At 37.8% G+C, this 11,716-nt stretch overlaps 1 long non-coding RNA gene across 1 annotated transcript in view; it reads right to left on the bottom strand.

The window, feature by feature from the left end:
• LOC144328708 (uncharacterized) overlaps positions 1-9,547 on the bottom strand; it is a 66,505-nt gene extending 56,958 nt beyond the window's left edge. Inside the window, exons 1-2 of the long non-coding RNA XR_013393939.1 lie at positions 9,318-9,547; positions 7,622-7,797 (exon numbers count right to left, since the gene is read on the bottom strand). This is a non-coding gene — a long non-coding RNA (uncharacterized LOC144328708). The remainder of the gene's footprint in view (positions 1-7,621; positions 7,798-9,317) is intronic.
• Between the last annotated feature and the right edge of the window lie 2,169 nt (positions 9,548-11,716).

Here is an 11,716-nt window from a genome sequence, read left to right as displayed (position 1 = left end):
GCATGCATTAAACAATATGCTCTTTATAATGCAACTTTACACATGCAATCAAGCCAGAATCATTGGACAATAACATGAAGTTAATTTCACAATAATATATTATTCTAGTGATCGCGATTCATGAATATGTTTTGAAGCACAGCTTAACTAGCTGCTCCTTGCTGAGAATCTGATACACTTCTTACAACCTCAAAAGGAATGGAGGAAAGTGTGAATGATTTATTTGAGACCCAGCAAGATCAGCCTGGACAGGTTGAGGTGGAGATGTAAGACTAGGGAGTTATATTGGTGTGTTGTTACTTATTCGAAACAAAGTCCCACAAAACAGATTAAGAAAACCCATTTCAGGACTGAGCTGCATTTGAAGAGTGGAAGGTGTACCGTTTGAATATATTTTGTCTAATGTCAGTGCTGCCAGCTCCTTCAGATGACCTGTTTCTTGATCATTTAGCACGATTTGCTTGCAGAAGATTTAAAAACCTAGACTATGTCCAGTTTTCATTGAGTATTTATTAGATTTGCTTACAGGCAGTTGCATGACAATGAGACCTTGCATTCATGCTGATTTGCTTGTGGATTTTTTTACACATCTTCCCATTATTTATTTATCCCACACTTTTCAATACATTTTCTTGTCACTTTCCAAACAGCAAAAAAAATAAATCCTTTTTTTAAAAAGTGCATTTGTTGTGCCAAGGCAACAGAGTGTTTTAATCCACTTTGTGCAAACCTAAAATTCAAAATAATGACAGCCTGTTTTTGTCCAAACTCTTGAATATAATACTCTTTCCGAGGATCAAATAAAATAAATATAGCATGTAGTATTATGAAAACATAAAACAATTTGAGATAATTTGATAATTTATTGCATCATTTCCATATAGTCTTTCTTAATTTAAGACGTACAGTATATAGCAAATGGATATACTCAAGCACCAATAATTTGTGATGATGAAACCATTTGACATGAGTTTTTTATTTGCAGAAGAAAGGGATAGCAGTTCCAGAAGAAAAACTAGGGATAGGGCAGAAACAGCCAAAATATCTAGATAGCAGGACCAGTGGGCAGGGATGATGGGATTCGGAAACTTCAGCTGGTGCAGAATTCAGTGGCAGGGTTGCTCACCAGAGCAAGATGGTTTCAGCGTATTACACAGATCCTGGTCCGCCTGCACTGGCTACCAATTAGTTTCCGGGCCCAATTCAAAGTGCTGGTTTCGACTTATAAAGCCTTAAATGCCTCGGGACCACAATACCTCAAGGACCGCCTCTTTCCATATGAACCTACCCGGACCCTGAGATCATCTTCTGAGGCCCTTCTTCGTGTGCTTCCTCCACGGGAGGTCCAGAGGGTGGCAACACAAGAACAGGCCTTCTCTGCAGTGGCTCCCCGTCTGTGGAATGCTCTCCCCAGGGAAGTTTGCCTGGCGCCTTCACTATACACCTTTAGGCGCCAGGCAAAAATCTTCCTTTTCAACCATGCCTTTGCCTGTCTTGATCTGCATCCTATATCCTTTTTTAAAATGCTGGCTCTTTTGGGGGGTTTTTTATTGGGTTGTTGCGTTTTGTTTTGATTTTATGTATTTGATATTTTATGAGAACTGCCCTGAGACCTTCGGGTATAGGGCGGCATAGGAATTAAATATAAATAAATAAATAAATGATGGGAATTCTAGCCCCAAAACAGCTTGAGATCCAAGTTTGGGAAATCCTTAATTAGTGAGAGCAAAAAGGAACAGTCATCAGGATGATCTGCAATATCAGCTATAGAATCACATCTTAAACCCTTTTAGTTAGAGATTCTGATAATTTGTTGCTTCACTTTGAATACACCTACTTTTTGTTTTGTTTTTTTTAAAAAAGGTGTTTTTATTCCATATTTCTACAAAAAATGTTATATTTGGTAGTGTTGATACTGTGCGTGTGGCATTGTTTCTTGTTCACTTCTTGTAGATGTTGAAATGTTGGCTCAATTGTTTCACTTAGAAACATAAAAATAATGGACATCTTTATTAGAAAATGGAATGTATACATCAGCCAATAGCCAAACTGTTCTCCTAATCACGTAGCATTAAAGGAACTTTAGATAAATGCTCCTGTCCTCATTGAAATTCTTCTTTACATAAAATATGTTAATGAGGTAGAATGGTTAGACAAGACTGAAGGAAATTAGCTTCTGTTATCTATGCAAGCATAAAATTTGACCCAAATAAATCTCTGTTAATAATTGTGATACTAATGTGTGTTGCTTTGGCTTCTTCCGCTGTCACTTGACTTGTACAGCAGTGATAATTTGCTTTTCCAAGGAAGCTTTTCCACGTATTCCACGCAAAATATCTATCTGTTAAGGTCAATCCCAAAGAAATCATTAGTGTAAACAAGCTGGTGAGTGTCATTATCACAAAGGAGCATTAATTTAGTTTGCCAAATTGATTGGTTGATTACATTAATATCCTGTCTTTCCTCTAGGAAACGCAATGCACATGGGTAACCAGGCAGTCTCAAATCCTGATGTGTTTGAGAATACCAATGACTGTTACTGCATTGGTACAGAAATTGGGCCAAGGGAAGCACTGGTAGAATGTATCCCTCTTCCCAGGTATTTGTTGAGAGGAGAACTTGTTGCCTTAAAATTATTTCCAAGTAATGTAAACCTTTGTCATTCCACCTTTAATGCCTGTCCTCCTGTACTGAGCAATTAATTAATTACTTGCATTTTTGCACTGAGGTGTCTCTAAGCAACAATAAAAACAGAAATAATAGAAACAACAAGCCATGTTTGAAGGTCAACTAGCAATAATTATTTTTTAGGGTGCAACAAACCACTATCCATAGTTCAGATGTAATGAAAAGCCAAGGACTCCTGATAGCTAATCCCACTTTTGCCAGAGTGGGAGCAAAGAAGGAGTGATTGGTTTGCATGCACAAGCGTGGGGCTTTTCATGGAGTTTGGTCTATTATGTGTGGACATGACACATGACCCAGAAGCTACATTTCTTTCTATATATTCCAAGACTTTATCCACCAAGGAGAAACATTGACCTTAATACTTGGCTAGCTGCTCTATAATGCCTGCAATATTGCTTCTAATAAAGCTTCCTATTTTACTGCAATTGTTGCCTTTTGGGAAAGAATTTGGGACATTCATGACAGATAAATAGTTACATAAAAAAACCAATCAGCAAAGATTATGACTGATTGGGTTAGAGATGAAAGCAGTCTCTCTCAGTTGTATTTTTATCCTCTGGAGAACCACATTTCTCTGAAGTGCTTTGATGACCCTGGTCAGTAAAGCAGCAAAAGCAAATGATATCTGGCAAATCTCAGTCTTGGTGCTGTCCTACTTTTCCTTGCCTTTTCGAGAACTGCAAGTGAAACTGGTGTTTCCTTTACCACTTAACCTGACTTTTATTTCTACAGTGCATATGGATAATGTGCCAGATAGCCAACACAAGATCTGAATTGCTTCATTGGCTTATTGCTCCATTGGCTCTTGTGATCAACACAGCAACAACTGGATTTCAAGGCAGATTGGAGGAAATAATACTTGCTACATTTACCATTTTTGTTATTGCTGCTCATATCCACAATGGAGTCTGTGTGGTAAAAGATGAGCTTTTATCATAATTACTAATAAATACAGATTGCATTTTAAAAGTATGGAAATACATTTCTGACTGCCTTCAGAAAGAATTTGGGGACTAGACAAAATGAAAAGGAATAATGCCTTCCATTTTGGGGGATGTGTGGCTACCTGTTATTTTTCCTTTTAGTAACTAAGCTTCCTTGGGCTGCCTTCAGCTTGGGGGGGCGCGCGCAATTTTTAAGAGGCCTGGAAGAGAAGTAGTAAGAATGTGACTCTTTGGGTTTATGAAATAAACTCAGGTTTTCAGTCATGTAATTTTTTCTAACACAACAGTAGTCATTTCTGTAAATCATTGCCTTGAAACACACATTTTACTGTAAAATCCACAGTAAATTGCTGCCTAACAAGGAACATCTGCCAGTATTTATTCTCTTGCAAACATCTCAACATTATTGGCTCAGATATGTCTGGATAGTATCAGGAGCAGGAAATGCCAAAGCAAGTTTTTCTTATTGAGGAACATCGCCTGAACTCTAGCAAAAAGCATCCACTCAGTATGAAAATCATTCTGTAATAAATCTTGTCTTGCTCTAAGCAAGGCTGGATGCAAGTTCTAAAGTGTGCTTATGTCTGGAGGCATAATAGGTATACAAATAAAAGTAATGTTTAAAATTTGCGGTGTAATGCAATCTAGAAAAGATATATCCACAGCAGCTTTTGTGTCTTTAGTTTTAAATATTTGAAAATAATATAACTATATATAACATGATACTTTGGCTAGATATTCAAACTATGGTGACTCTTCTCTAAGACAGGGATAGAGAAATTTGTGGCCCTCCAGAGTCTCCCAAATTTTGTCAGCTTCAGCCGAGAGAGCCAATTGTCGGGGATTATGGGAGGTATAGTCCAACAGCATTTGGAAGAACACACATTTCCCCAACCCTGGTCCAGGACTAGATTACTAGTATTTTCTGATTTTATCTTGTGAACCACCCTGAGACCTGCAGGTATAGGGTGGTATACAAATGTTGTTAATAATAATAATAATAATAATAATAATAATAATAATAATAATAATAATAATAATTTGCCTATGTGGTGATGAACAATAGTGTTTTTGTTGCTTTCATTTTGTTTATTTTAAACAACACTTTCCCCGTAGTGATTTGCAACAAAATGCATCCAAAATAATAAATACTAGTAAAAAAGATTCAGCACGCTCTGCAGAAACAGCTGGGTCTAATAAATAGGTCATTCACACACTTCTAAAAAGGAGATCCTCTATTGAAGTTGTGAAGAGCAAATGCCCTAATGAAAAAAGGCAACACACAATACCTCTGAAAACAGATCTTAAAGCAGAAGAGAGTATTTGGAGGAGCTGCTCTACAAGTAATAAACCCTGCCATATCTTATATTTATACCTTGGCTCTGATTAAATGCATATTAATGAGTGAACCTGCAGACACACTAGCTTTAACCAGCCATTGGTGGTAGAAAATATGATAAAGGCATTATTAAAGCTTAGTGTAATAATCACTTACTGAACTACACACTGAATCACCTACTGAACTACATACTAAGTACTGGGTTGTATTCAACATTAGTCATACTCAAGGTAGAACCATAGAAATGAATGAACATGACTAACTTGTTACTTTAAATGGATCTATTCTGAGTAGTCCTGGGTGATATATTGATAAGCGCCTCAGCTGCTGCGGTGAGAGGTAAGGCAGTTTCATCCTGCGCCTTGTCAGCTGGGGCCAATGCAGCTTCTTTCATCACCACTGTTTATCACCAAACCACAATGTTTGGCTGGTGATACGTGGCGATGTTGAAAACCGAACATCACCCAGCCCTAATTCTGAGTAAAACTCCAACCATTGTTTCCAACAGTGAATTAATGCAGAACACTAGCCCTGAACCTTATAGCATTATGGTTATGAAACAGAACCAGGGTTGATCATAGACAGGAAATTGGAAAGAGGGAAAAGGGAAAAGGAGAGAATCCTAGCACCCCACATGGCCAAAACAGAACACACATGTTGAAACATTAAATGCATTTCACTAAAAGGGAAAGCCAGAGGCATAATGACTGAAGTGGAAGAACAGAACATTACTTAAGCTGACATATCTGTGTGAATGTTGTAGAACATCTGTGGGAGGGAAAGAAATATGCAGCAGACTAGAAAGAGAAAACATATAAATGGCAATTCTTGATAATCTGGAATTCAGACTGGAGACCACAGATAGAAGGCTGAAATGGGCTTGGAGTCTTACGTTGTGCAGACCGCATAGTGATTGCAAATGTGATAATCACATTATGGTAAGCCTCAGTAATATTAATATTTTTTTCTTTATGTCACTCTACACATTGTTTATTATCTTAAGAATGTAATTACTCCTCATTCCCCCCTCCACTTCCCTAAAAATAGAAATAACAGCTGCACTATGTATAACATCTGGATGGCGTCCTGCAAAAATAAGAATCTCAGGTATTTTGAATACCTTCCTGTATGATTTTGAGCTTCCTGCTCTCAGAGTTGCCTATAGTCAATCCTGCATATGGTTTCCATTAAGGAGAACCTTTGCAATAAAGCCTTGACTTACATACAGCAGTTAAACATCTGCACTGCATTAGGACAGAGATGAGACAAAACCATGATGCTTGAGGTTAAATCTAAATTTCCTACTGTAATCCTAAAGTATGATTTGTTAAAAGAAAAGCAACCAAGAAGAGTAGAAATAGAACCTTAGACTAAAATTAGCAGTCAGAAAGTATTAGCTGCTCACTATTCTTTATACAAAGTGCAGTTTTTGACTAAGAAGAACACAATGACCACAACCATTCTGAAACAGAGTTTTCTCAATTCTCATTTGTTTTCTGAAGAGGGCAGGTGGAGTTCCTTGGGCTATATTAACATTTATTCCTGTGAACTATTCCTGTTGCTAGCACCTTTCTGAATGAGTGTATCTTTAGCTATTGCTAACTCCCATATCTATCAACCAATTATCCATTTTCACCTTACACTAATGTGAAAAAATAAGAAAACTACTAATATCAGAAACATGCTGCTATGTGATTAGTATCATAATGCACAGGATGAGGAAAATGATTTTACTAACATGAGCAGAAACACATGAAGGTGGTAGAGTCAAAGGTGCCTCCCTTTACAGTGATCTACTTTACTTTAACAATCCATGAAACAGAGACAGAGCCTTAATAGACTAAGCAAATTATACCACCTCAGATTGCAGGCTAACATGTGAGACACATAGTGAGACAGTTCTAGTCCAGTGTTCTCTCTAAAATGTCATAATGAAAATATACTTGCACTGTCTTTCAGATGGCACAGAATACGTACAGTACTACTACTACTACAACAACTATTACTTCACAGGGTGAATAACTGAAGGAAAGAACATCTGAAGCAATCTTGATTCATATATTAATTCTAGCTTACTGTGCAATGTTGAACTTCTGAATTCTTTGCTGGTAGGTAAAGCAAGAGTGAAAATTCAACTCCTGGGTGTACCTAGTGCATTTTTACATATACAGTACAGAAATCCACAAAACTTTGCACTCAGATGCTTTTGACAAGTAGTGATCACAGTAATAGGGGATCACTGTCAAATGTTCAGTAGTGACTAATAAATGTCACCCAATGGCTACATGATGCCAATTAGTACTTAATGGCCCCCCATGGGGAGCCTGGGAAACAATCAAGAAACGTATGAGAGCCTTTTAATATTGCTTTGTTTTTCTTTCCTTTAAGATGCTAATAGAAAATGCCAATTTAACCTACTAAAGAAATAAATGTTTTTGGGATCATCATGGTAAATACAGTTTTGTATCCCTCGGCTTATATCCACAACTCAGAATGATCTATGCAAGCATCACTTCATTTCATGGCTATTGTACAACTTTCAGTGGAGTGGTGTGGGATAAGAGCTCCATTAACTAAAGCATTTGGCTGCAGAACCAACCCAGCATTAATGTCAACCTTGCTTCTGGCAATTAATTGGCCTGTGTGTTACCTTCCTTCAAAAGACTCCTCAAGATTCAGTGCTTCATCTTGGCTTTTCTAAAGCAAACTTCCTCCTTTCATCTATTTTCTCTTCTCCTTTTACTTAGACTTGCTTTTTACACTCCAAGCCTGCAGGGTCTATCTTTTATTTTTATCTGTGCACAGCACTCCGGCTATTCCTAGATGCTTTATAAATAATAAAAACAATAATTTACTGCTGCCGTCAGCAAAATTGCAATGATCAGTCTGTCTCTATTTTTTCTACAAAATGAATAACTACAAGGCATCAGTTTAATACTTCAGGGTGTTTTTACATGTGAGGTTTGGATAGCTTTTCTTTAAATACAAACAAAAGCCTATACATTACTAGCACAATGTACACTTAATTGCCCTCCTGTGTTCTGTACTGCAACAACAACACTCACATGTACCACAACAGAGAGAGGGAGGCTCAAAAGCACTTCAGTCTTCTTTTTGTGTGAAAAGTGGTCATGCAGTGCATGTTTATTCACAAATAAGTCCCACTGCGCTCAGTGTGGCAGAATCACATGAAAATGTGCACAAAGTGCAATCTTGTTTTCTCCTTTCCACTTTCAATTTTCAAACAATATGGTACATGATCCCAATGGCCAAAGGGCCATTAATTTACCATGATGCAAATTGACTGAATCTGTGTTCTTCACCATGTGTCCTAACCACCTGTCCTTACATGAGGAAATTAATACAAGCCAAAAATTCAGCTCATTGTGGACTGGCCTACGAACCATGCAAATCAGCTCTAAGAAAGGTGTTGATGTTGTTGTTGTTGATTCAATTTGTTTTAAATTTGTATCAAATTTTATCTTCATCTAAAGGTCACAGGGTGGTTCGCAACAGAAAAATACAAAATGAGAATACAGAATATATAATAAAAACTAACCAACAAACCCCTCCTCCCCACAAATACATTTAAAAAGCCATAGAATGTTAATCAGCTAACCACCTGGTTGAAGAGAAATGTTTTTGCCTGGCACCTAAAGATAGTAGATATGAAGGTAGACTATAGGGCCAATCTTGAATTTTGCAAAAATGAGAATGGAGGATATTACATTGGGTTACACCAGAACAGGAGAAATGGTGCGAAACACATTTATTTTTCTACTGATAGCCTTAGCAATATACGTATGTATTTTCTCAGATAAATTACATCCCAGGCATAAGATTTTCCTCTTGAATGGCAATAACCATTGTGTCAAAAGGTAGACCGGAACAGCCTCCCTTAGAAACACATCTAATCTCCCTAGAGTACCGAAGGAAGAAAAGTTACATTTTCCTGCTTTGAAAAATTATTCACAGCTCCCTTGCATGTGAACCACTGAATCCATGTTGCAACCCTTACATGATAGCAGAGTGTGCCTAAAGGTTGTTTTTGGTTGAATGCAAATGAAAAGAGGAAGATTCGCTTCTGGGGATTTTAAAGCTTTAACCAATCTTCCACAAATCTTCTTAGCATGAGGAGTGTGAAATAAAGCCTCCTCCATGGCTTAGCAAGTACAAGAAGGGTTGTTACTTTTCTTGTTAAGTTATCTGCCACATCTTTTAATGACAAGCAATAAAGGAAAGGTGCATTTCATGCACTACTCAGGCAGCATAGTGGCAGCACCTCTCATGCACTGCGCCATTTCTTGGCCAAGCAGCATGAATCTTTCTCAAGCACCTGTACTCACCTTATCAGTATAGTTCAGCTATGTTCTTTCCCAATCACCAAATCACATCCAAGTAGCTGTGCCATATATTAAACCATTGGATGGGTGCAGCACAAAAAACACACAAACAGCATAGTTTCTGCCAAGACAATTCATAACAATGTTGTAAGATAATCTCATAATGGCATAGTACATAGTTTACTGTGAATGTGCAAATGGCTCTCGCTTCACTTCTCCCCTAGTGGAAGTGACAAGCCGTTATCCCTGGCTTAGCATTACATTTGAGCCAGGGATAAGTTAGCAACCATGGCTTGTTTGGAGTGGAACAATAAAAGCAATCACCAAACCAGGAAAATGCTACTGGCAGAATGTTGGGGGCAGGGAGCTCGAGGAGCTTATTCCATGTGATTCCTATATAATGGAGTCACTATCATGTGACATCCCATGTATTAGATAGAACTTGCTGCTAAAACATGTCCCCGAGTAACAATTTGTTTCAAAGTGCATTGGGCTTGGAATAAATTCTGTTTCAACCTCCTGGATTCTCCATCAACATTATTTTCCCAATGGAGGAAAACAAACCATGATATTGGGTCCAGCTGCAACACTAAGTCAGGGTTACTGGTTTGTTGCTAAGCAGGTCATTGCAATAGACCATTAAATATGGTTTACACTGACATGCAAACTTGGTCAATAAAAGGAAGGAAGGCATTGGGCTTAAAAGAAGTAGCAAGGAGTTGGTCGGAGGAACTTTTCAGACAGCAGATAATGTTGCAAATGTAGAACAGGGCATCCCCACCAGAAAAATGGGTATTGAAGTATTTGTAGGGCTCTCTCAACGAATTAATAAAAGAATTATTTATTTAGCAAAGGTCCAACCCACAAGTAATACAAAAAAACATGTTTAACTCATATCAACACTTGGGGGAGAATTTTTAATTTTTTAGAAATTGGGAGGGAGAAAATACCACCAATACCACTTGAAAAGCAGATCCTAAAAGTGGTACAGGAAATTTGAGGAAGGGATTAAGGGGACTCATCTCCTTATCACTCATATTCCATCCTCTGCAAACTACAATTCTTCAATATATTTATAAAACTGTTTTAGTTGATAATACTACAAACGTACTGTTAAGGTGTTTAATTATATCCAAGCAATATAGCTAAAGTTTAATCAGACAATTAAAGTGAGCACAGCAGAGTGATATTAGTAGGGAAAGCGTTCCTATTAAGTTCTTATAAAACATAACAAAGAGGAAAGAGGATATGTCACCCTTTTATTAAAGGCTCTTAGGTAGGATAAGCAATGCTAATGCCATTATCGGATAGAACAGGAATCCAGCATGCAACTTTAATTAACAATAAAGAAGAATTGACACTCAATTTCCCTGGCACTAATCTAAAAGTTTCTTCTGTGTGGGCTAGGTGTCTCAGGTCATACCACGAAACAAAATGCAAAGACTGCATTTATGCCTCTCGCACTTTCATCAACACACTGAGAATTCAAGCAATTATTTTATTAACTACATATTTAAGTGCTATTTTTCTAGAAAGAGGTATTGGAACTCACCATGAACACCTCCCTCATTCTCTTAGAATGGCAATGGCACACACCTGACAGGTGCTGGAAGTGAGTTATGGTTTGTTCCAGCTGAAGAAAGCCCTGCATATTGTTGCCAATGTAATACTCCCCTGGACATAGCTTGCTTGTGGGGCTGGTAGTGCAAAGGTTGCAGGTTCAATCCCCATATGGGACAGCTGCATATTCCTGCATTGCAGGGGGTTGGACTAGATGATCCTCAGGGTCCCTTCTAACCCTACAATTCTATGACAAGCATAGAATCATAGAGGAAAGGTTGCAACATTTGGGAATTTTTAGCTTAGAAAAAGGTATGAGGTGATATGAGAAAAGTTTACAAACTTCTGCATGATGTGAAGAAAGCAGGTAGAGAAAACCTATTCTCCCTTTCTCATAACAATAGAACTTCTGGACATTCAATAAAGCTGAATGTTAGAAAATTCAGGACAAAGGGAAGTACTTCACATAGTGCAGTATTAAACAATGGATTTCACTCCACAAAAGGTAGTGATGGCCTCCAACTTTGATATCTTTAAAAGAGTCAAATTCATGGAGGATAAGGCTATCAGTGACTACCAGCCATGATGGCTCTGTTCCATCTTCCCTGTCAGAGGCAGTTTGTCTCTATATGGAAGTTGTTGGGAATTGCAGGTGGACAGAGTGCTCTTGCTCTCGGGTTCTCTGCTTTTTCTCTCTCTGCTCCTGAGATAATGAAAAAGTCAGCATTTCTTTGCCCACCATGTGTTTAGCATTTTGGGTCATCTTGCTAAATTTTATAATACAGGAGTTCTTTTTCTTTTATGGGGATATGACATAAGCCAAGAGGCAAGCGTCTTAGAAT

This window comes from Podarcis muralis, chromosome 8 (assembly GCF_964188315.1).
Source record: "Podarcis muralis chromosome 8, rPodMur119.hap1.1, whole genome shotgun sequence".
Lineage (NCBI taxonomy): Eukaryota > Metazoa > Chordata > Lepidosauria > Squamata > Lacertidae > Podarcis > Podarcis muralis.
This window is presented reverse-complemented; position numbering and strand designations above follow the sequence as displayed.